General features: G+C 34.5%; 1 protein-coding gene across 12 annotated transcripts in view; it reads left to right on the plus strand.

The window, feature by feature from the left end:
- The first annotated feature begins 252 nt into the window (after positions 1–252).
- Eph (Eph receptor tyrosine kinase) overlaps positions 253–26,855 on the plus strand; it is a 395,699-nt gene continuing 369,096 nt past the window's right edge. For 7 of the 12 annotated variants that reach the window (XM_065365328.1, XM_065365331.1, XM_065365334.1 and 4 more), the window contains exon 1: positions 254–752. The gene's annotated coding sequence lies outside the window, so the exon portion shown is untranslated. Of the gene's footprint in view, positions 753–26,855 lie in introns of all 12 variants that reach the window. The other 5 variants (XM_065365324.1, XM_065365329.1, XM_065365327.1 and 2 more) reach the window with 1 other exon arrangement.

The raw sequence follows: 26,855 nt of genomic DNA on the forward strand, positions 1-26,855 counted from the left end.
AAAAATAAAATACGCGAGCAATCTGTTGCGAAAATTAATCAAAGATCGAGGCAGCAGATTCAGCCACTAACCTGCTCTCTCAATTTAAAAAGTAGGAAGCCATTTTAGTAGATCAGTTTGTTTTTCGAATGCCCCCGTGATGAGATTAAACATCCGACGACGATGAAGGCAACGAACGAGCTTTAGCCCGAACGGTACCGAAAACGCACGAACTCGGTTACCGGCACACACGATTCGCATACTGGACGCGTTTCGTACTGTTTGTTTACTAGTTTTGGTGGCAGTTACGACGGTTTGCGGTCGTTTGTTTCATTATTTTGCGATTATTATTTCGCGTCGAGTTCGAATTTTCGGCTTTTTTTAATTCGCAAAGCGTTATTTTTGTTTCGTTTTATAACCTTTTAAATTGATTCTAGTCGTAAACTAATTTTTTTCTTATTGTTTTATTCGTCATTTTCACCATTTTCGCGTATTGTTAACGTGTTAAACAACCGTTGATTATTTTTTCGCGGTATTTTCTTTTTTTGCATTCGGTTATACCAATTTGTAAGTTTTTGATCGCGAATTATTTGTGTTTATCCGAGGTTTTTATACGACCCGAGTGTTTCGAAGTGTTTTGTGTTTTATTTTTTGAGTTTTGATCCTGATTCTTCGATTTGGAAACAATTTACCTGCCATTTTACTTGTGGATTGTTTTGGATACATTAACCATAGTTTGATATTCGGAGTACAATTATTCGATGATTATTCAGGTAAACGAAATGCGATTATTTTTCCAAAATTATATCCACGTCCGTGCTCAATTTTCTACGTAGTAATGAATCGAAAATCCAAAATGGCGAAATTATTAGCGTCGCGAATATCGTCGTGTTGATTTCGATTGTTAAATGTCTCAGTCGGAAAATTATGGTCATTGTTAGCTTTTCTGCTTCGTATTGGTCGTATTCCCGTTACACAGAGGTTTGATTCCGATGATGACTTCATTGTCAAAGTTAATTATTCTCAGATTAGCGTTTTTTTTTCAAGCTATCTTCGATGTGGTAATTCGCGCGAAATCGGATAATCTGTTCGTCTGCCCCCTCCGCTGACTGGTTGCAGGTCTTATAGCTCTTAGTAATGATGTGATTTACATGGAAATTGCTTCGGTTCGCTGGCCTTAATCATTCGTAAGCAAAATTATTATTCTACCCGATCGAGCTATTTTGGTGGTGTAGAAAAATGACGCTAATTGTGCGCGAATAATGGTACTGTCCGTGTATTGTGAATAAAAGATACACCGGGTCGTCGGGGCTGGTTTCACAGGGGTACCCAAAAATCACTCCTGTTCGGTATACTATGGTTATTAATCATGGGCCAAATGGCCGTTTGATTGTGCCATTGTGTGACCCAGTAGGTAAAAGATGACATTACACAAACCTACGTGTATAATATAAATAGCGGCAATGGCGATGATTTTGTATACACATTGAAATCTAGGGGCTAGGGTAATGTGCTTTCTGTCCTGTCTGCTTCCTTTAAAAGCAATAAACCCGAACTGAATAAGGTTATGGAGTGATTTTACGATTTTTTTTTTTTGGTCGGAATTAAGTATTTGCCTTGAAAAGTGAATCGATTACCATTTCGGACAACACCAAAGGAATTCTAATTGTTGCTTCGTCGACTTTGAAAGTATTTTATAACTCGATGGATCCATTGAGGTTTTTTAATGCAGCAAAAAAAAGGACCAAGATCGGTAAATTCTAAAGGACGCATTTATATAAAGTTTTTTTTTTACCCTTATAAATGTGTTAAAAAAGTATGTATAAGATCGACGACGACGACTACGACGATGGTATTATTACATCTTATTCTGATGGGTTCCTTCCTTTTTATCAAATGTTTGTATGTTGTTTCATTTTATTTTTATCGAGGTTTTTTCTCTATCTTTTTTTTTCTCAACTTACTCACTCTGCTCAACCATTCGTTTTCAAACTCGTAGATTTTTTTGTATGTATTCGGGTAGGTTTTTTTTTATTTTTATTTTATTTTGCTTTCGTAACGAAGTTTCACTTTCTCTTTTTTTTTTTTTTTTGCTCTGAAAGAAAATACAACAGGAATAGGGTTGTATAGGCACAATTTTAAATTTCGATTCGAATTCGGTTTCCGAGTTTTTTACTAGAGTTTTTTTGGTTCGATTCGGTTTGTTTATTTTAATCGAAGTGTGTATCTAGTTATGATTTTGTTAAAATAGAGCCAACAGAGGCAGAATTTTGGTGATGGTAATTTAATTTGCTATGATGAGATTTAATAAGCTATGTTGAGTGGAATTTGTACTAATGGTCGAAATTCGAGAACAAATGGTGCAGTTTTTTTGGTGTGTGTGGTTTTTTTTTGGAGAGAAAGAAAAGATTGATTGATTTGATGAATTATTATGAATCTTTACATGGTTTTGATGCTCAAAATGTTCAAATACTAATGTATGTAGGTAGGTAAATTGTAAATCAAATGTAAAACCTTTTTTTTTTCTAGAATAATGATCTGATTACATAATTTTAGTTTGAAGGATGAAGGAGGAGGGAAATATTTCGAATATTATTCGAGTCGATGAATTGTATCACTTTGACTAAATGATATAGGTACATTTGTATACGATGATCTCACGGCATTGAAATTATTATTTTTTCAACGCATTATCTATCATCATTAATTTGTCCGTAATTAATTGGTTTAACGTATTTATATCCTAATTTCACCTGATAATTGTAAATTCATGGAATTTCACGTCATTTTGATAAGACAATTTGAACGCATATAAAACATGCTCGTTATAATCCTAGTTGAGGCTGTTTTTATTCATCAGTTATTTCCATGTTGATTAAATTTTTTTTACTAACGATATTCTTCGAATGGAAAGATGGAAGATGAGGTCGAATCACTGTTGTATTATGATTTTGAAAAAAATGGGTCTGTCTCTGTTATTAAAATTGCCAAATAGTCTCGTTTTTTGCTGAAAAATGCCAAAAATTGTCGCTATTTAACCGAAAAATTGAAAAAATCTCTTATTTTCGATAAGATCGCGAAGAGGTATTATTTTTTTGTAAATAATTGCGAGAAAGTCCCGCTTTTTGCTAAAATTTTCAGTGTTGCTTCATGCCAAACATTATCAAAAATTCTTAGTTTTTGAAAAAAAATCAAAAAGTTACAGTTTTTTAAAAGTTGTTTAAAAATCTTGCTTTTTGCCAAAAATGACAACTTTTTAGTTTTTAGCTAGTCTTTTGTTACCCAAGATTAGAAATTTCTCAGCAGTTCTTTCACTGATGAAAATTGAAATGCAAAAAAAGCCTCACATTTTGAACAAAATTGCTGATTTTTGTTTTTAGAATAAAAAAATTTCACTCGAAAAAAATAATTCAAACCCTCACTTTTTTTCCACAAATTGCCAGCAGGTATCAATTTTTCGCTAATTATTTCCCAAAAGTTCTTCTGTGATTTTTGGTAAAATTGTCAAAGACAACTTTTTAGTTTTTAGCAAGTCTTTTTTACCCAAGATTAGAAATTTCTTAGCAGTTCTTTCACTGATGAAAATTGAAATGCAAAAAAAGCCTCACATTTTGAACAAAATTGCTGATTTTTGTTTTTAGAATAAAAAAAAATTTCACTTGAAAAAATAATTCAAACCCTCACTTTTTTTCCACAAATTGCCAGCAGGTATCAATTTTTCGCTAATAATTCCCCAAAAGTTCTTCTGTAATTTTTGGTAATATTGTCAAAGGCTTGCTTTTTAACAAAATTGTTGAAGATTGCCCTTTTTTTAAAAAAAATTCCAAACGTCTCACTTTTTTCAAAAGTTTTCCAAAAGTCTCGCGTTTTTGTCAAAAATTGGCTTATTTACTTACCACAAATTGTAGGAAAGTTTTATTTTGATGCCAAAAATTGCCCAAAAATCTCTCTTTTGTATCAAAAAGTTTCAAAATAGTTCAACTTACGTTAAAACCATAACATTTCAATCTATAATGTTGTTTTGTTCGCATTATGTTACCTCTTTGGTTACTTTTTCGTACTTTTTTGGTTACCAAAATTAACATCCCAAATTTCAAAATCAATACTTCTTGGAAAAACATCATTCATTCAAATATTTTAATTCCTCAAGGAGAGTAAAATATCAAAATTCCTATCAAATTTTTCTTTTTAATTCTACACAAAATTTTATAAAATGAAATAGGTAAGTATTTCAAAATTTTTTGATTGAAAAAATTGAAAAGAGCAGCCCAGCTTTTCAGGCTGCAATTTTGGTCAGAAATTTGAGCAAAAACAGAAACAGAGGAAGTTGCCAAGTTGAAAAAATCATCAGATAATATTCATAATACGAGTACATTAAAAAACAATTTGTTTTCTTCAAAAATATCTCGAAAGGTGTCTGAAATGTAAGATCCAAAAACGAGTTTGTGTGTTTGGGGGGGGGGGTAAAGGGAGAGAGAGCGTCGAAATTTTTTCAAATTTTTTCTCTAAATTTCTTACCACATAATAAAAAAAATGTCAAAAACTCAAAAGAAGGAGCGGAAGGAGATAATAAATGAAAAATTTTAAAACTTAATTGATAAATATGAAGAGAAAATATATTTTTTCAAAGATTCTGATTTTTGAGATAGGAGGGAAAGTGTTTTGACTTTTCTGAATTTTTTTATTTCAATTCCACACTACATAAGAAGAAATTTCAAAAAATTACAGGAGAAGCAAATGAATGAAAAATGGAAAAGAGTAAATTTTTTGGCCTTTTTTTATTTATTTATTTATTTTATTTTATGGGTGCCATATACAGCTACTAAGGCTTCCAGACATCTCGTGAAAGTTGAAAAAAATATATCAATTTTTGAACACCATGGACAATTTTTTAAAAAATTTCCAATTTGGTGATTTTTTCAGAAAATAACTGAAATTTCTTACAAACTTTAGTCACGTGAAATCTGTGAGCACAATTCGAAAAATTGGTGAAAACACATCCGAACGTCTATCCCTAATATGAAAAATTACTGCTCGAAATTGGTTGAAGTTATTTTTGGTGACAATTTTCTTCAAGTGCGAAGCTAGTTAGAAATGTAGTGAAAAATGGAGTGAATAATGCAAAATGCCAGAGAACCAAATTCGAGTCTGAAAATTGCTCTGCTCAAAATGCTACAGTTGTTATTTTTGATTTTTTTTTCAATTTTCAAGAATTTGAGTTTGGATTTGAACATGCTATTGTGAACAGCAACTTTTCATATGAGAAGTGAAAAATTGACAATTTCTCATTTTGATGTTCCATACTGGTATCTACTCGTGTATTTCATCTGCAGATTTTCTGGTTAAATTTTGATATATTTTTTAACAAGAAACTATGATTAATTTCACTTTGATTGATTCTGTTTTTTTTGTATGAGGGCAAATGCAGACATATAAGAATCTTTAAAATACTCTCAAAAAAACAAAAACTGGTCCATGGCTCAGGACAGCTCATCATTCGAATTCCTCTTGCTTAAATTCTGATGAAACTTTGGAGTTATATAAAAATTCGTCTTCTCGAAGCCCGAATACCGTATTGATTTTCGTAACAGTTTCGTAGAATTTCTTAATTTGAAACGGATAAAAATAAATGATTACTTTGTTGGAAGATTAAACCCTTCGGGCCTCTTTCCGAAGAAAAACTTTTCTATCATTTTCAGCTGTCGTGAAAAAAATTATTTCACAAGAAAGACGATGGTTTATTTCAAACGCCGACTATATCGCGTAATATCATCGAAGTGAAGCTGAAGACCCATCGCATCTAAGCACTTTGATAAATTCAATGTTTCTGTTTTATCTCGACGATGTAAACGAGCCTTGAAGAATACACGTGTCTCCAAAACGTCTGGAGTTGGGGTCTATTTAACGTGGAAAAAAAATCGTATACATATATGTAAGTCCTACATGCACCGTTACTAATGAAGAAAAATACCCTTTTTGAAGTTCAGTTTGTTGGAAATTATGCGATGTGTGAGACGATGAAGGGTTGAGGTGGAGGTACTATCTCGTAAATGCATACCTCGTGTACTTATAGAAGAAGCAATGTACTCGTATACGAGTAGTTACGTGTATTCGACTCGTTACACCTAGAATGGCTATGGCTACTGCACGTTAAGTATACGTAGGTAAGGTAAATACCAAGCATAGTGTAGCAGAGCAGAGACGATACTGGAAATGGAATTCATTATTTTTGGTGATCTTGCTATATGTAGAGTAGATGTACCTTGTACTATGTATAGTAGGAATAGCGCAGGCGGCGACTTTTAACTACATTGTGAATCGACTAGGTCGTCGTGCAGGTGTACTTAATACGTACGATAGAGTCGATTTTCCAGCATACGAAAGAGTAACTATATTATTCGAGCTGCATAACGTTTTTTAAAAGGCTCGTTTTTAGTATAATTTTTGTACGTATACGTATTAATGCGTGTGTTTTTTTTTGTGTTTCATTTTTCGAGTCGTCGTCTCAAGTCTAATTTTCTCGCTCGTTTAGGTTATTATAACCGACAACAGTGCCCGTGTATAGAGCGTATAAGCGCGTATTAAAAAATTTACGTAATTACGTAGCCGAAATAATTGTCGGTTATCGATGCCTTCGATGCGGAACAATATGGCTTCTATTGTTTTTAATATACGTAGGTCTAGGTTTATATACGTACTATGTGTACTACACAGATACTACACTACAAGCAGAAGCACAAACACCGCTGCTGCCGGAGTGTATTTTACGCTCTACGAGTGCTTTTTCTTCGAGATAATTGCTTTTCGGTTGTAATTATTCTTGGTTGTGTGCGATGGAGGGCTTCTCCGGTTATGTTTTTTTCATTCCTAGATGCCAGTATACTCGTAGAAATCATGGCAGAAGAACTGATACGATAGCTGGTTCAGTGTGTTAGGCTTGATCGGATATGAGAGGTTTGAATGTTGTGGTTTTACAATGTAGATCGGTTTACGCGACCGCGACCTATGCTGCTGCCGACTCAAGCAAGATGCCAGATCGAGAGTGATGTACAGAGGAATGCGGTGTCGCGATTGTCAATTTCCTAGAACGTACAGAGTGGTTTCGATTTCAATCGAATCGACGTAGTATTGGAAGAAATAATCGAAGATTGGCTAAATTATGTACTTGGAATTGGCTAATTGCCGATTGTTGAATGGTTTTGGAGAATTTTTCGCTGAAATTGTTTTTTTGCCAGGTGTATCACAAGCGAAGGAAGGAGGTTTTGATTATTGCCGGATTGACTGACGATTCGAGGTGACTCATTGATTGATGAAGAAAAATATGAATTAGTATTTAAAATTCGGACAAAAAATCTTTGATAACAAGAAAATAATGTGGGGATTATTGAAAATATCTTTTCGTTTCAGGAACATAATTTTCTGTGACTCGTATCATCTTCATCGACTAAAAACCTAAAAGTTTTTGTAAATTGCTCGAGAATTTTAAGATTCTCTAAAACAAAAAACATTCTAAAAATCAAAACTTTTCGTTCAGATAGAAATTTTTGAAATTTACTCGAATAGTTGTATGTACTTTTCAAGCTTCTAAGCACCCCCCCCCCCCTGATCTGAATTTTACTTTCGCCGAATTTTATCATCTTGAATTCTCGTGATTTTTTTCATAAAAATTTTCCCTCGAGCTTGTGTGATTTTATTGCTCAAATAGTCGAGATTTCTCCTTATTTCGGTTCGATGGTTTTTTCTAAAATGAATTTTGTGAATTTTTTTCTTCGCCGATTTGGTGAGTTTTGTTTTGAATTTTTGTAGATTTTTCCCTATTCTGACGGGTATGATTTTTTTGAATTTTCGCAAGTTTTCTTTTTTCAAGTTTTTTGGTGATTTTCTCGGAATGTCCATTTTTTTTCTGGTTTCCAATTTTGGCGAAGTTTTATGCTTTAAAAAACAAGTGATTTTTTTGCTTACATTTTGGTAGAATTGTGATTTTTCTTCTTCCAAAAATCATGATTTCCTTTAAATTTTGATATTTTTTTTGAGGAGGGAGAGAAGCTTCGTCAAGATTTGATGACTTTGATTTTTTTTTTTTGCTTAAGTTTTTGTTCTTAATTTCAACAAAACCTTTTTTCTTGAATTTTCTCGATTTTTAATGAAATTTTCTCCTAATTTAGCCTCAAATTTTAGTATTTTTTCTGCTTAAATTTTTGTGGAATTCCTCTGTTTACAGATTTTTTTTGAGGTTTTGAGAGTTTTTTTGGACTTTGAGACTTGATGGTTTTATGTATTTAGAATTGAAGAGCTCTATTTCAAAGTGGGTTAAGTCATTTTTTTTCACCAAAAAATGCGTTTAAAATTTTTGTTGCTGAAATTTGTTCTGTTTCGAAAGGTCGGTGCACATTTCTTTTCTTTAGACATAGAACAATTGCTTGTTGAAAAAATCACTTTGAAAAATCGATGACTTAACTCACTTTTGAAGTAAAAATCTCCGTAAAACGTGCATTTTTTAAAAAATGACTTAAGCCACTTTGGAATAGAGCTCTTTAATTTTTTTGAGGATTTCTTGATTTTTTTCCAAGTTTTATTCTTTTAAATTCTCATAGATTTTATTTTCCAATTTTTCGACGATTTTCCCCAAATTTTCATGTTTTCTTTTGTGTTTAAACTTTTGTGAAGTTTTCGCAATTTTATCGTTTAATTTCGTGAGTTTTTTTTCAATTCTTGCGATGTTTTTTCTTGAATTTTAGTGCTTTTTACCTTAATTTTTTCGGTGGAGTTTTTCTACTTCTAATCGAATTTTTATTCTGGAATCCTCGTAATTTTTTTCAACTTTTTAAATTTCGACAAAACTCGTGTTTTTTTGGTTCATTTTGAATTTCGCTCTTGAGGTTTATTCTTGGGGATTTATGATTTTGATTTATTAAAAGAAGATCACAAAGAGGATTTTCAACATTCATTTTAACTATTTTTTTTCTCTCCAGATCTTGATCTTTGCTCTGCTTCCTGTTTTTTGAATCGTGTCAATTTTTGACAGTTTTAATGGAGTAGTTTACTTTCGAAATGTTGATAATTATCTGTTTTGAGCTTTCGCTAGTTTTTTTTTTTTTTAAATGCTTTTTATTCGAATTTTTGATGTTTTTTCTGTGTTTTCTGAAAAAACTGCTATCAAAATTTGTCGTTACGTTTTTTTTATTTTTTGAAATCTAAAATAAAATGTAATGTTTTGTATGCATTGAAGTTTTTTGGTTGCCACTTTTTTTTTACATTAAAATTTTTTTGGTTACTTTTTCCAGCTTTTTTGGGTACTAAAGTTACTTTTTTGAGAAAAATTTGAGTACAATTCCTGTTCAAGTTGAAGGTAGACACGTCGTGAGGTTCCCTGTCTTCATAAGATAAGCTGCCACGATAAGAAGTATTATTCAGCGAATCACTAAATTGAACTTCGAAGCATCGAATCAGACTTCAATTCTGCCATAAAAAAAAAAAAACGAAATTTGTTGAATATTGCCACGACTGAAGACATCATTTTCATACGCTACACGGTTGCTGGAAAAAATGGACCTAAAAAAAAAAAGAATAAAAATTCCCAACAGCACCGTATTATATAGATTTGTTTTGGGAAGAACATCATCAAAAAAATATACGTCCTCGTACGTCTACAATCTACATACAGAGACAGACCCTCATACATACGGTCGATGTTTCTGTTACTGATGGTGCTGCGAGCGAGCAAAAAAAAGCGAAGTATAATAAAGAAAGACGAATATTGGGAAATGTGCAAATCTAATAAGAGCATGATTTTTTATTGCGAGTTGTCGCGTTGCATTCGAAATAATCGCGTATATAAAGTGAATTAGAGTAGTTGTAAAAGGAAAATAGTGCACGAGCTGAAAAAAAAGCTACGTCTGTGGAAAACAAGAAGATAAAAACGTGCATCTGAGTTTTTTTTTTGCTCGTTGGTTCGTTCTGCCCTTTTCCGCATGCCTTACACACCAAACAGAAAGTATCATCCGTCGCCATGACGCGATGGTTGCCTGCCACAGCGAAAGGGTTTTTTTTGGTCGATGCGACGTGTTAGGAAAATGTTTCGACAAAGGGAGGAAAAATTAAATAAAATAGGTTTTCGTGATGGAAATACACAAACAAATGAACAGTTGGTAGGTCTGACTTGGTAAATTCTACGTCGTCGCTTGCCTGGTGTGTTACTCGATCGAATACAAAAAGTTTATAAATTTAAGGCGAATGTCTTGTGGAAATAGGAAGATGATGGGGTTTGTAGCAAAGGGAACCCAGAGCTTAGCTTATAGGCCATGCAAAAGCTATACCAATTGTGGACACATTGCTTGTGTATGCTTCGCGACTCGTTCGAGTTTATTGAGCCGTTGAGTAAACATGCGCCTCTCTCGAAAGGTGAATTAGAAGAGGATAAAAAAAAATTCCTCGTTATTTGGATTATTTTTATTGCTTTTTTATGTACGCGATGTGATGTTTATGTACCTTATCATTTGTAGACCGTTTGCTCCTATACGAGCTTAGCGCCCAGAGTTGTTGGATTTTGGAGAAGGATTTTTTTTTTATTGTGCTTGTCTTCGTAGTCGTCGTCGTAGTAGTGTTGTATGTATTTGTCGGATAATTTTATTGTTGTTACATTACATTTATGTGGATCTTGCATCTTATAAAGTACTTGGACGATACGATGGATCGGATGGATAACTTTCTACATGTGGTTTTTAAGCTTATTTATAACGCGTGTTTGTAAACAAGGCGACAAATAAGAGGATAAATAAACTATTTACGTGGTCGTCGTCGTAGTCTCACAAGCTTGCTTGGGCACCATGTTTCTGGAGCAGTAACAAGGTAAAAAATGCGAGGTTTTCTTTTCACCTCCGCTCTCGAGGTTTTTTTCCAAGTATAAATTATCGGACTCGACTCGACTCGGTATTGTACCTACACGTGAAATTTTTATTTATTATACGGATTTTTAAAGCCGTTAATTCTCGTAGATGCGGAGAGAAAGAGACAGAAAAAAGAAAAAGATAGGTACGAGAAAAGTATGATAATCCGAGAATAGATGCGTAAGGGAAGAGAATCATGATAGACGGTCGATTGGCCGTCACGTATTCGAAAGGCAGGAAGTCAGGTGTGTTGGTGTTGCTCGACTGCTGCATCAGGTGTATTCATGCCGAACCTGGTGCATTCTTCGGTGAGGTTTTTTTTTACTTTTTTCCCCTTTCTTAAGCGTTTTTCACGCACTTCTACGGAGATGAGAATGAATTATTGGTCGTGGTCGCCGCCGTGGCTCAGCAGCAGCAACGTCGGCAGAGCTGGTTTTATGAGTTATGGTATAAATGTTGGTGAAAATCTAACGTGGGGCTAATTTTTTGTGGAGAAAATTTGGAGCTTTTGGGGCATTTTTAAGTGAATTTTCACGGAAACAGGTTAGTATGTTATTTCCAACGGGTAATTCCACCTTGTTTGTGAGCAGTTCTGAACAGAAAAATAGACTGTTTCGCAATATTTATATCAAATTTAAAAATGGGATTAATCTCAAGGGGAAACGAATAGATCTGACCAAGTTTGAAAAAATCTAATACAAAATATTTTCTTCCAATTTCAATTTTTTTTGAAAATTTTCATGTGAAAAATTTGATTTTGTTAATTACTTTTGTGTAAGTATTAGGTATCATCAATCGATTCGGGAATTAGATAATAGGGTACAAACCAAATTCCAGATTTTTTTTTGTTGGCACGTTCGCGAACGACAATTTTTTTTCAAAATTAATCACTGTAGAAAATTTTGGAGATGTGAATTTCATTTTACTCTATTTCGAAAACTGAAGAAACCTAAAATCTGCTAGAGACTGTAGAACGGTTTGGAACTGTCGCCAATCGACTCGGGAGGTCGAAAATCGGGTATAAGTAAACAAAATTTTAACTTTCTAGGTCAAATTGCTAAAATTTTGATTTTTTTCTCATGTTTGCCCAAATTTAAAATTTTTGAAAATTCGCCAAAAATCGAAAAATGAATTTCAGCTCCTGAAATTTAGGTAGGTGGAAGGTATATTTTGGAGTTCTTTTTCGACTCCTCCTTGTCCGATTCAAAAAATGTTCCAGTTGAGATTTTCCCCTATTTTTGCAAAGAAAGAAGAAACATTATCGCGAGTTGGTATATTTTTTCATTCAATTTGCAAACATCATAATTTATACTGATTTTTGATAGTCCGACATATGACAATAGGAGTAATTGCACCCCCCCCCCACCGCCGATCCTCCGGGACAACTTTTTTCTTAAAGGGGACATCCTAAGGAACATTTTAAAGCAAACTTGCCAAAAAAAAGTTGGCCTTACTTACAAAATGGTGGCCATTTTGATTGACAGGTCAGCCGAAATCGCAGATTTTGCGTTTTAACATAGGACTTGCACGAACTTTTTCAAACTTTACAAAGGTAGATCGAAAGATCATGCAAAAATTTATCACCTGTCAAAATTTCAAGTGCTAAAGTGCGTTTTTCGATTTTTGGTGAATTTTTGAAAATCGAATTTAGGCCAAAAATAAGGGAAAAAATCAAAATTTTACCAAATTGACCAAGAAAGCTGAAATTTGGGATATACTCTATTTTCGACATGCGAAATCGATTGGAAACGGTTTCAACCCGTTTTGAACAGTTCTGGAGCCTCCAGCAGATTTTTGAAACTCGAAATTCCCACAAAATTCCATCAAATTGGAGTTGTAAGGCTAAAATTTATTCTAAAAGCTAATTTCAATACGCTACAAAGTACTGCAGGTGAATTCCAAGTCGTTTTGGGTCCTCCAGCGACTTTTTGAAAATTCCTAAAGCCTCCAGCAGATTTTTGAAACTTTAAATTTTCACAAAATTTTATCAAATGGAGATGGAAAGCTGAAGTCTCTACACTCCAATTTTAACACCTCTGAAAACGACTTCTGGTGGATTTCAAGTCATTTTAAAGCATCCAACGACTTCTTTGAAAATTACTGGAGCCTCCAGTAGAATTTTGAAACGTGAAATTTCCCCTAAATATCATCAAACTAAGATGGAGAGTCGAAATTCATTCTGCAAACTAATTTCAATACGCTGCGAAGTTGACTGCTGGTGAATTTCAAGTCGTTTTGGAGCCTCCAGCAACTTTTTGAAAGGTTGTATGACGTTTTTTTGGAAAATTAAGATTTCCTAAAAGTAGCTGGAAGCTTTAAAACCATTTGAAAACACCATGTAGTCTGCGAAGTAAATTTCAGCTTGCCAACTCCATTTGATAAATTATTGTTGGGGAAATTTCAAGTTTCAAACATCTACTGGAGGCTCCAGTAATTTTCAAAAAAGTCGCTGGATGCCCTAAAATGACTTGAACCCACCTGAAGTCGCCTTTAGAGGGTGTTAAAATTGGAGTGTAGAGTAAATTTCAGATTTCCATCTCCATTTGATGAAATTTTGTAAAAATTCAAAGTTTCAAAAATCTACTGGAGGCTCCAGTAATTTTCAAAAAAAGTCGCTGGAGGCCCTAAAATTACATGTGCCCACCTGAAGTCGTCTTCAGAGGGATGTTAAAATTGGAGTGTAGAGTAAATTTCAGATTTTCATCTCCATTTGATAAAATGTTGTGAAAATTTAAAGTTTCAAAAATCTGCTGGAGGCTTTAGAAATTTTCAAAAAGTCGCTGGAGGATCCAAAACGACTTGAAATTCACCTGCAGTACTTCGTAGCGTATTGAAATTAGCTTTTAGAATAAATTTTAGCTTTACAACTCCAATTTGATAGAATTTTGTGGGAATTTCGAGTTTCAAAAATCTGCTGGAGGCTCCAGAACTGCTCAAAACGGGTTGAAACCGTTTCCAATCGATTTGGCATGTCGAAAATAGGGTATATCCCAAATTTCAGCTTTCTTGGTCAATTTGGTAAACTTTTGATTTTTTCTCTCATTTTTGGCCTAAATTCGATTTTCAAAAATTCACCAAAAATCGAAAAACGCACTTTAGCACTTGAAATTTTGACAGGTGATAAATTTTTGCATGATCTTTCGATCTACCTTTGTAAAGTTTGAAAAAGTTCGTGCAAGTCCAATGTTAAAACGCAAAATCTGCGATTTCGGCTGACCTGTCAATCAAAATGGCCACCATTTTGTAAGTAAGGCCAACTTTTTTTTTTGCAAGTTTGCTTTAAAATGTCCCTTAGGATTTCCCCTTTAAGAAAAAAGTTGTCCCGGAGGATCGGCGGGGGGTGCAATTACTCCTATTGTCATATGCCGGACTATTACATTTTCTTTTGAATGAAATTATTGAAATTTTGAATTTTCTATTTGTAAATTATGTTTTTGACCCTGTTAATTTATGGAAGTCCTGAATTTTAAAATCAGAATTTCCTTTAGTGAAATCACGTGAGTCTGAAACTTCTGAAATGGTATAATATAATATGTCTTTGCAAAACTCCAAATCCAATAATTTCGAAACAACTCCATCACTTAAAAAAACCTTACCATGAAATTTTCAACTCTCGTTATCTTGCTCCACAAAAATGAACAAAATGAACTCACCATCTCACCCACCAAACATCCTTCGAAGCGTATCACTCACTCTTAGTCTGATTTTTTTCTTCATTTTTTTCACATTCCAGAACCACTCCTTGGCAAAAACTCGACCGTCATACCTTATATAAAATATACTCGATATCTGTTGCATTTTACCGCTGCGTATGTACGCTAAACTCCGGTAGCTTATGTACAAATTCACCATAAAATAATACCTTCTACCTGTTACCGAAACCCAATCCCGGTACGAGATCAATTTACATTCTTAATCCGCCATAACCTCCCTCTATTATCAAATTACACCATCTTTGAAATGCATAAACGTACCGTATACAGAGCTAGAAAAAAAAGAAAAACCTCCTATTACTTTCTATATGTGTATTTCGAATCGACCTCAGAAAAAAAATCCCTATCCTTGTGCACAATTCCGAAACAATTATCAACTCCCGAAAGGATGCCGATAGCGAAAAAAAAGTAGCTATAATTACAGCCGAATAGTCGTATAAAATTTAGCCTTTTTAACCCGTAGGCCAAACCGACAGCCGCCATCCTTTCTATCCTTTTTTTTTTTTTTTTTTTGAAAAAAATCTGTAGTAAAATAATGGCATTTAATTGAAGGGTTAACACGCCCTGCTTGCGAGTCTTCTACGTATGTGTAGTATGTACTAAAAACCTGGACTATTTTAAAACTTTTTTTTTTCTTCCAAACACAACTACCACCCAAAAATACAGTACAGTGTGTATAGGAAATTGATCGTGTCTATCCATCTAAAAGGTATACAACCGATAAAAACCGAATCCAGTTTATTTATTTAATGAATTTATCTCGTATAGAGTACGAGCCTGATGGTCGCATCGTCTCCATCGAGATCGACATACACTGAGAAAAATTTGAATAGTATAAATAATCATAATATATAGTAAACGTGCTCCAGTTTGGGCATTATAGTCAAAATTACTATAACTATAGTAAATGAAATACTATACGTATGGTAATATTTACTATATTATAGTATTTTTTATTATAATTATAGTATTTCATTTACTATAGTTATAGTAATTTTGACTATAATTCCAATACTGGAGCACGTTTACTATAAATTTATTGTAATTTATACTATACATTTTTCTCAGTGTACCCTTTGCCGAGTCTCTATAAACCATCGATGAAGAAGGAATTCGTTCGATATGCTGCTACTTTAACGGGGTATTTCGATAAATGCTATGATTCTTGGGCGCGCAGCCATTTATTATATAATGATACGTTGATTGAAGCTGGATTTATGTTTTTTTTCTATACTTTTTATTATTCGTTGTTGCTTTTTAAACGTTTAACATTAAGTTGTAAACAACACGTACCTATACCTAAATATCGAGTACCTACAGCAGAGGGGAGGAGGGAGAAAAAAATGGGTATAAAATAATACGCCAGGCCAGTGTGTTTTGGGGAGAGATCATACACATATCGTATGGTATAAAAGTACTCGCATACTCGGCTATATTTATTAAGTAATCGAAACATCCACATAATTTATAACCTAAAGCTATATTTTCTCACAGACAACGGGCGTAATTGCCGGGTAAAAAAGCGATTTTTTATTAAATGCGAGCATTTCTCAACGCCAGATTTAAATAATTCCTCTTTAATCGAGAACCTCTCTCCACTTACCATACAACAATATGACGTATTATTGTAGCCTAATCATAACTTTTATACCTATTCCGCGCCAAGCGGTTTATAATACACTTCTAATACAAGTTCAAACCATCGTCGTAAATCTTTCGCCAGAATACCAATTGAAATCTATTAACTATCCACGTAGGTACCGCTCTTTAAAAGCGTGATTTGAGAAGAAAAAAAAAGTACAACAAAAAATACGAGCAAATCCTTTGCTGCTACGCGTTCGTAAATATAGCTAAAGGTTCGAATTACAAACCCACACGGAAATTATCCAACTTCCAAGGACTTATGGGCTATGTGTATACGGTTCGATCATCCGCAACCAATTCGAGTACTTTGAACTCTCAAGAATATCTATCTTACGATTTTCTCGTGATTACGTAATTTTTTTCAAAAATCGTGGCAACTCTTTTGCCGCAGACGGCATTTTTTCGCACAGTAATACCTATCGTAACTGAAGAGTGTTTCGAACCTTTGTTGCCGAAGGCGAACCTATCATTAAATTTGATCGGTAAATAATATTTTCGATGGATCTATATATTTGAACAAATTAATAGCCATTTATCTCTTTTATGTACGGGTAGAGGCATCATAATAAAATGTCTGGAATCTGAATGACGAGAATATCGTGTCCAACTGCCGATGGAGGTTTCCCTTCTTTGTCTGCGTGTAAATTGGAATTTATTGTGTTTATTATAGGAAACCTGGACCTACGCGTTCGCGTCGTATCTCGAGATTTGATATGATTTTCATTTTGGACGAGAACACGATCTATAAATTGCATTTTTTTTTTCGACTTCAACGATGAGAAGGCAGTGCTGAAAATTTTCATACGAGTCAAAAATTAGCTAGAAATCATAAATGAACTTCGACACCTCAAATTTTAGATATCGCGGTGGGGGAGGGTGTTCAAGGATATACCTACTCCTCGAAGTTAAGTTTCGTTCAAATTGGAACGATGTCAAATCTGATTAAATTGAGTGGTTCTCTACTTACGAAGAAATCTGAGGTTCCCAAATTGATTTTTCGATTTTTAACAAATTATTGGAAATCAAAAATTTGAAAATTTATGCCTTTAAAAAGACGTGAAAATGATAAAAATTAGTCCTGAAACCCGTATGAATCCGATTTTCATAATTTCTGATCATTCTGGAATAAAACTGTAAAAAAGCCCCATCTTTTGCAAAAAAAAAAAAAAAAATGTTTTTCATCAAAATAGACAAAAAATCTTATTTCTTGCCAAACTTGCAGAAAAAACTTTTTTTTGGTCAACATTTTCAAGTTTTCTTTTTTTATCACAGAAAAACTCGCTTTTTTGTCCAAATTGCGAAAAATTCTACTTTTTTTGTGAAAAACTGTGTAAAAGACCCCGTTTTGCCAAAATTGTTAGCATTTTTTTTTTTTACAAATCAGTATTGCCGAAAGGTCAAAAAGGATCAGCTTTTTGTCGAAATAGTCAAAAAGACTATTTTGTTACCAAAATTTCTAGAAGTCCACTGTTTTTGCCAAAATTTCAGAAAAAACTTTTTTTTAATAACATTTTCAAGTTTTCTATTTTTATCACAAAAACATTCGCTTTTTTGTCCAAATTTGCGAAAAATTCTAATTTTTTTGCGAAAAACTGTGTAAAAGACCCTGTTTTGCCAAAATTGTCAGAATTTTTTTTTTTTAATCAGTAATTGCCAAAAGATCAAAAAGGATTTTGTCAAAATAGTCAAAAAGACTATTTTTTTCACCAAAATTGCCCGAAAGTTCAGTTTTTTTTTTTGCTAAAATTGCAAAATAGACTCTATTTGACCAAAATTCTCACAAAGTTTCCTGTTTTGATCAAAATTTCCAAAAAATGAGTTTTTCATCAAAATAACCTGAAAATTTTACTTTTATTTCAGTTTCAATTGCGAAAATTAGACCTATACTTTTTTGGAAAAACTGTATTAAAACCATGTTTTGTCATAATTGTCGAAAAAGACCTGCCCTTTTTAAATCAGAGTTGCCAAAAGGTCGAAAAAGGATACATTTTTTATTTTTTTTGTGAAAATAGCCGAAATATGTAGCTCGTTTTTTCATCAATATTGCCTGCCAATATTGCAAAAAAAAAGTTTATCAAATTTTTAAGAATTTTTGCTGTTTTGGGGAAATTTTATTTTATCATAGATGCCAAAAAATGAGGTTTTTTTTTATCAAAACTACATAACAAAAAATTGTACTTTTTTGCCTAAATTGCGAAAATTCATACCTCCTCTTCTATAAAAACTAAAAAATGTACCAAAACAGCAATGTTTCGTCAGTTTTGGCAAAAAATTGTTTTTTTCATCAGATTTGCCAAGTATTGTATTTTTTGCCAAAATTACGGTAAATCCCTTTTATTTGGTCACAATTTTCAGAAAAGGCATATATTTGTCGCAAAAAACTTTTTTTTTGCCAAAATTGTAAAAAAAAAACATTATTTTTCGCAGTCAAATCTGGGTAATTTTTTCTCGAAAATAATGAATAATTTGGTGACCCATTCGTGTAATGAAACCATGTTTGTCAATTCCGTCATTTTTGAAGTTTTTCCTCACTATGGACCAATAATCCCAAAACTCGTTTTATTACATTTTTACTATTTCTATGCTCTCTAACCTGATTTTTTTTTCTGATTTTTGTGACTAACGATCACCTTCGTTCAAATCATTATGATCAGTTAAGAGTAATTTTAAGAATTGCTGGAACTAAAGTGACTAAATTCTTTTTCTTTGCTGTTCTCGAGCACTTTTATTCTGAAATTCTTTGCAGAGTGATTTGAAATTACTTACGTAGTTATAGTTTGATTGTTTTTGCTTTAAACAGTGCTCTGAATGATCTGATAAATTACTTCAATTCCACGTTCCTCTCCCCTCCTCCTCCCCCAAAAAACTAAATCAATCCTACATAAAATGTTTTTAATCTTATCAGTTCCTTCGAACATGCATAATTTTGACGATTTATATTCGTAATTTTTGCCAATTAAACAGAGCTAGGTCATCAAAATTTTCTTTACCATCATCAATCAGCCCTACTAACAGCTAATTTCACACCCTAAACCCTACCCTGTCTACTCTCCTATCACCAAACGTAAATTTCCTCCGGCTTCACACCGCAAAGTACGCCTAGCGTAATTTCCAAGCTCTGGGGTTTTGGCGGATCGGATTTATTACACCGCAGGTACCACTACCACTCCACCAGGTACCGGGTAGGCAGCAGGCAATCCGACAAATCCTCATCTTTATTTACGAGCGCTTAAAAATTAACCCCACATCCACATAGGTAGATAGGTAATTCGCTTACGTTGAGATTTACGAGCAGCGAAAAAATCCGCGCACATTGTTTCACCGCGGTGGCGTGCCCCTCTTTATATATATACTCGTTTCTCTCATCTCGTAATTACCACCAACAAAACATCACCGCACACCGAAGCCCAAGACCCGAAGAAGGGAGCAGAGAACTGGTTTGCAAAGGCAATGCAGCAAACAGCAAAATAATACAAATAAAAAATAATACACACGTCAACGGTGCTGTTGTCGCGTAAATCAGCCAGCGTCACATGTCATCGCGAGCAATGCGCGATGCTGTATAGATGGGGGTGCGATGGGACCGGGGCCGGGGTACACGACCACTTCGAGAGAGATACGTACAACCCCTAATTTCGCGTCGTATTTCCTGCGTCCTTTACCCCCCTTGGAATCCGCGTCAGCGCCACCACTGTTCGCCTGTTTTTCATCATCGCGCTGCTGAGGAAGCTAATACACGAAAATTTATTATTATCGAGACTCGCGAGTACTTTTTTTTTCATTTTCAATTTCGGTTGTAGTAGTGTACTGTACGTACATATTATAGCGGGGTGCAAAAACAAAAGACTCGGGCCACCATCTTGTTTTTTTTTGTCTCTCTCTCTCTCTCTCTCTCTTCGTACATGACGATGATGACGACGGTGGCGGCTCCGGCCAAATACACAGGCCCGCCAAATGTACCGTAGCGTTACGAGGACGACTATATGCGAACCCTGGCAGGACGGACACATACATATCCAGACGAGAAGATGCGGCCGGCCGACGGTCTGATGAACTAAACGGAAATTCGATACGATCATTAACATATTTAATTACGAACTCTATGCTCTTCTTCTTCCTACGCTATTTTTTTTTCCTCCTCCTTTTTTTTCCTTTTCTCTTTTCACTATACTTTGCGTTGCGTTCCATGGTACTGTATACTTCGCACACGCACCACCACCGCGTACTCCTTACATATTTTACAACCATCTGCAAATGTACTTCATTCACCCTTGGCCCCCGCATAACCCGGTACAAAAAACAGAAAAAAACAACTTTCAAAAGAACAAGAAATCCTACGCAACACGAGAGAAAAAACTTTACCATGAGGGGAAGAAAAAAATGAGTTTAGTCATTAGCTATTTTGCGAGAAAAAAAAATCATTCGGAATCCATTAGAAAAAAGCAATCGTGTTTTTCAGTCTAATTTCCTGATTTTCTTCTTGTAATTTTCCACGAAGCGAAAGAAAAAGAAGCATTTGCATGAATGATTTGATACACGTGTATCATTGTGATTTTTCAACTAATCACTACTAGAATATCATCGTGATAATGTATAAATAAAATAATTGTCGAATTCGCCCAAAAAAATGCTTATATTTTGAGAAGCTCGTTTTCTTCATCTTCTTTCTCGCTTGCCCCTGTCTGGATATTGGGACTATGAAATACTGGCGACCAGTTCCCTCCAGCTATCTCTGTCTTCAGCCCTCCTTGTGGTGCATTCTCCCAGCGACATTTTGGCAGCTTTCTTAATCAAGTCCATGTATCGGGTGGGTGATCTTCTCCTTCCCTTCTTGCCATTTATGTGGCCTTGGACTGTCAGCTTTTCCGGGTTGTCCTGTCTCACAATATGTCTGAAACGGCGTAATACATATTAGTCTCTTGATGACTGTGCTAAGTCTCTCCTTTACTCCCAGTTGTTTGAGTAATGATGCATTTGTTCTTTTCTGGACCCATGATATTCTCAGCATCGGCGATGCGAACCCAAAAACAAAATTTGGGTTAAAGGTTGAAGGTTGCTGAAGGTTCGTGAGAAAAAGGTTCCGGTTAATAGTTGAAGGTTAATAACCCAAAATCAAAAATTTGGGTTCCTGGTTATGGGTTCCAAAAAAATTACCGTCATTTTTTTTTTGGTCAAGGGTTAAGGTTAAGGTATTTTTTTTCTATTTTTTTAAAATATAATTTTTGAAATGTGTGTATATAGTACTTATACACTGCTTGGTATTCTTTATTCAACTGTGTAACAATAACAAACCTGCGGATGAACCATTTTGAACCGATTTCTGTGAAATTTCAAAAAGTACTGCCCATTTTTTCAAAAATAAATAACCAGTCATTGCCTTCAAGGACTCTTCAAATCCAGAAAAAGTTTAAAATATGAATAAAAATGAAAAAATTCATTTTTTCTCTACATAACAAAATACTAAAAAATTTTGATTTTACTAAAAAAATTGAAAAAAAATGAATAATTGAGTAATATGTATTAACCATAATTAATCGAAATTTTTTAAAGGTTACAGGTTAACAGTTAGGGAAATTAAAATTTCAAATTCGGGTTCTGGTTCCAATTTTTTTGGTTTCGGTTACAGGTTATGGGATAGAAATTGTTCCTCCAAAAATTTTCCAGTTAAGGGTATACTCTACGAAGAGCGTTCTAATTCAACAACGGGTCAAAATATGAATCCGATTTGTTTTGTCATTTTCATTGTTCATTCATAAGACTGTGTGTAATCGAGTGAACAAATTTAGTCATGCTTATGTCCAGCAACCCGCTCCCATCTAAACTTTAGACGGGGATTTCTCTGTGAATTTTCAAAATTCTTCCAATTTTTTTTCACCAATACTGATATTTTATCTATGAAACTGAGGGTATGTAGCCATATTTTCTAATTTTGCTTTTCCAACAGAGATATGAGCATCTAAAGTACATACCTCCATTCAATTCCCTATTATATAGCCATTAAATGTCCTAAATCAAAAATATCTCAACATACCCTCGCTTTTGAATGTTTTTTGAGCAAAATATATCAAACCCCAGAAAAATCCGTTCAATAGTTTTGGCACAACCTCCGCTCAAAATTGACCATTTTTCATCAAAAAATCTTACAGAACGTGCTCCGTAGAGAATACCCATAATTCCGGTTATGGTTAAGGTTAAAAATTCTGGTTTGTATCTCTGCTCAGCATGCACCTGCAGCAGTTGACATTTCAAATGCATTGATTTTGTCTTGATCTGCCTTGCATACCCTTACCTTGAAGCTGAATCCCTGTATGTCCATACAAAAAAATAGGATTTTACTCATCACTGATAAGGTTTGGATATGCTAGGAAGGGTTTGTTGAGTTCTGATTGAACATCAGTTAGGTTTGTGCATCTTTTGTGGTGCACTTTTACTGCACTCTGGTGCAAATTTTTCAATTCAGGGTATCCCAGAGTCTTATCAGTGACGCAAAAAGACAATTTTTTTTTATGGATATACATGGATTCAGCTTTAAGGTAACGATATTGTCCAGTATTCTGACACATACAAGAAGATGGAGAAGACTAGCGAGTTTTGTGACTTTTGAGATCCACGGTTTTTCCAGATCCGATTGAGCTTTCTAACTACTGCCTTCGCTATGGCTGACCTTCTTCTGATTTCTCCAGCTGAGACTCCCAGATTCTATCTCTATGCGATCTATCTCCAAAATTTCAGGTCTGTTCTTGCGCTCTCTATGAATTATCAATATTATCATTATTTTTGTTTTTCCTTTGTTGACCTTCAGACCAGCCTAGTTGCTGGCTTTTTCAATCTTCTGGAGCATTTCTCTCAGCTCGTCTGCTGTCTCCACAAGCAAGGTGATGTCATCTGCATACTGTAGGTTCGATATTTTCTTTCCTCCAATCGTGACCCCTTTTTCCCAATCCTCTAGTGCTGTTCTCATTACCCATTCTCCATATGCATTAAAGAGAATTGGACTGAGTATGCACCCTTGTCTCACTCCTTTTGCTGTATAAAATAAATGATTGTTTTAACAAGCAAAATATCGTATTTTTCTCATCAGAAGTTACGATTAAGCAGAAGTGATCGACATCCGGGGGTTTCCGAATTATTTATTCAAATCGAGAAAAAAAATGAATACCTACCTACTCTAAATCAAGTTATGATTAAATAGGTTAAATGAGTGATTTCTCACAAACGAGGGAAATTTTTCGCCCTTGGTTGCCCTGAAATTTTCCTAAAAACCGAGGGACAATGATTCAAAAATTTACAAAATGAATTCCACTGCAACCTTTGAAGTTGTAAACGAACAAAATATACGAGACTACCATTCGTGAAAATGGTTCCTTATTTACTCGTACATTTCAACCCATCCTACACCTATAAATATATATTCGACTAAAATGTTGAAAAAGGAAGGAAAAAAATACCCAAAGGGAAACGATCGACGTGAATGTACCTTGTTCAACGTCGGATCTTCACACTACACATAAACACAATACCCAACTAATAATCTGTTCTTTTTCATATCTCGTATACCATTTTAATATTCCATCGAGACTGTACTGCTTCAGCTATACTATACTATAAGAGCACAGAATAGAACCAGCCATTCTATATAAAAATACGTGAAAAGGATCGGGTCCGAAGTGCGGGAGTATAGTGAAAAAAAATGGTGTATTCGAATTTCGAACCCAGAGCAACTAGTGCTCCTGCGATAGTTTTAGCTTTAAAGTTAGAAACTTCGCGAGAGGTGTTTGGTTTATATTATAGAAAAAAAATTAACCTTTTTTACCCTCGTATAATCGGGTAGTTAATAAGAAGAGCTGTGCACGTTGAGGAAAAGGGGGTCAAAACGAGAGGTAAAAAACCTTTCACGATAAACACCATTAACCCGGGTAATAAATGGAAATGCTTCGATGTTACGGGTATATTTTGTTTATTTATTTACTGTTTTTTGTATGTGTATTCTTGTAATAGTGAGTTAAAGAGTCGTACTATATTCGTGTTGTTTCTAAATTTTCCAAAGCTATATACACAAATTTCACGACTGAGTGTAGGAGTCGTTGCGCTTATAAAATTTTCTCCATTTGTACAGTACAGGGCGTATCGTATCGTATACGTACGTAATACAAAAATTCACTTAAACGAATGAAATGCAAATTAACCGGCAAACTGGTGTCATGTACTCGTAATTCGACGCCAGAGTAGTTTCGTCTTCTGAAAGCATATTAAAAGGTAATTTTTTTCTGCTTCGACGATATTACAGTATAGCTTTTAATTACTCGCGACTTTTTTCTTCTTTGACGAAGTAAAGTACCTAGCTATGTAATCAGTATCGAGTACCTTAGCTAAAGTATATCTCTCTTATATGTGCTGCAATGACGAAGTGAAGGCAAAAAAAAAAAAAGACGACCCGATGATTTTTTTTCCTTTTTCCATTAGCGTATCCGAGGGTGCAATTAAGAGAGCGGCCAGTTGTAAAACGAGATGAGCGCCGACAAGTGGATGGATATACCGTTAGATGGGTGCGCAAAAGAGGAAGTCAGTGCCACAGAGAAAAAATCGTAAAGGTTGTGCCGTTTTGTATACGAGTATGAGAAAAAGGTCGGAAGCTAACCGAATGTTTACCTTTTTGATGAAGCTATATGTTTACCTATATATTTGGAACGCAAGAATTAACTAAACGAATCTCTTCTGTTTCTGTTTTTTTTTTTCGCGCGTTTCAAGGGTCTGACTTCGAATGTGAAAAAATCCACCGTGACCCTATACATACCCACGCGGCCTTTTTGTGTATCTAATAGAGCTAATCAAAGGCACCGACTCGACTGTGATCGTGAAAAACAAATGGAATACGAGGTGTTTTTACCGTTTCGTTTGCTTTGACCGGCAGTTTCGTATAATAAAAATTGAGACATTTTCTTCGTTCGAAGCGGTCAACATTCAAATGGTATCTTTGTGTAACTTTTTTGAAAGGGGACTCGGGAAGTAGGTCAGATGTGGGTCAAATCATTAGGTATGTGTTAAGAGGCTTTAGATTTAGAAAAATTGAAACCCATTTCGTCATTTTAAATTATTAGGTAAATTAATTTTAATCTTCGGGAAAAGTTTTCAAATTGTTTTGCCAATTAACTACCTTTTCATAATTTCCACCAAACTCCTTAAATTAATCTCTCAAAACCAACCTTTTAGTTATTTTTAGTTGAAGTTCAACTTTCGATGGTTTTCATTTTTCTATATAATTTTCAAATTCTTCCCGAAAGCAACAAAACTAACGAAGAACTTTCTTTAAAAAACCGATGGCAATCCGGAGAAAAAAATTCTTCGATGTCATTCTACATATAGCAATGATGAGTATAAATAACTTGGAATTTTTTTTAACGCAGGTATCTATTCTTTATTTCTTCCTCTGGTGTACACGATGGCGTCTCTTTTGCCAATGTGACGTATCGTGACGTCGTCGTCACCGTATAAGCCGGAGTAAACGAAATGGAAAAAATAAATTCAGGAAATGAACTAACTCCTCTCTCTATACACTATATATTATAAAATGTATAAGGTGAAACGGTATCGGGTGGGTTTTTAATTTACATTAATCCGAGCGTGTTTCGTCGTATTTACGCTAATAACTTGTCATTTGAGTGACGAGAGCGTACCGGAGCTGGCGCGTTAAAACGAAAATGTGTGCAGCATTTTTTACGACGACACGGCGTGTAATGGAAGCATGGAGGAAGGAGATGATTTCGCGTCAGTGACGCGGAGTCACGTTGAGATAAATTTTCATTTTTTTTGACGTACCTCTCCACGCTGCCGGCCTTTTTGAGCCATTTATGCGCCCCGGTCCTCGACGCTCGAGTTTATTAAACCAGCTAGCCGAGGACTAGAGACGCGCAGCTTTGATATTAAATTATTTTTCAGAATGAATTTTCGCGCGAGATGAGTTTTTTTTTACTCCTCGAAGGAGACGGAGAGGAAAAAAGGGATTTATTATGAATACCGCGTGATAAGTTATGATAATTTTTAATAATTTTTCGACGAAAATTTTGTCTTTTTTTGCGACAAACGAAATGGTAATTTTTTACGTTTTTTTTTTGCTCTGTTACAGGTAAGAATCCGGATGGAGTTTAGCTCGATGGGGTAACTTATTCGGGACGAGAGATGGTTCTGGCCTATATTTGAGTTGGAGCTTTTTCGCTAAGGTTGATTTGGTCTGAAATCGTGCTTGACTGTGTCAGAGATGAGATAATATTGTTCTGTTTCAAACGATCCTCGCTCAGAACTGCTGAAGTGGTGAGTTTCAATATTTTGGATTATTTTTTCGGACCTAATCCAACACCATTGCTTTCAAATGAGGGAAAAATACCAAATTTTTGAAAAATTTTTTTCTCTTTCTATTCTGATCAAAAATGCACTTGAAGTGCATGTCTGAAAATCCGCTCAAGTGTGAATAAATCCTTCAAATAGGTAAAGTATGAGTTACAACTTGATTTTTAGCAACCCAAATTGATTTATACGTCTTATAAAGGAAGTTTGAAATTCTGGAGAAATCAAAAATCGTGCTGGAGGCTCCAAAATGACCGAAAATGGTGAAATTCGTGTCGAGAGAGTTGATATT

Source organism: Planococcus citri, chromosome 5, assembly GCF_950023065.1.
Source record: "Planococcus citri chromosome 5, ihPlaCitr1.1, whole genome shotgun sequence".
Lineage (NCBI taxonomy): Eukaryota > Metazoa > Arthropoda > Insecta > Hemiptera > Pseudococcidae > Planococcus > Planococcus citri.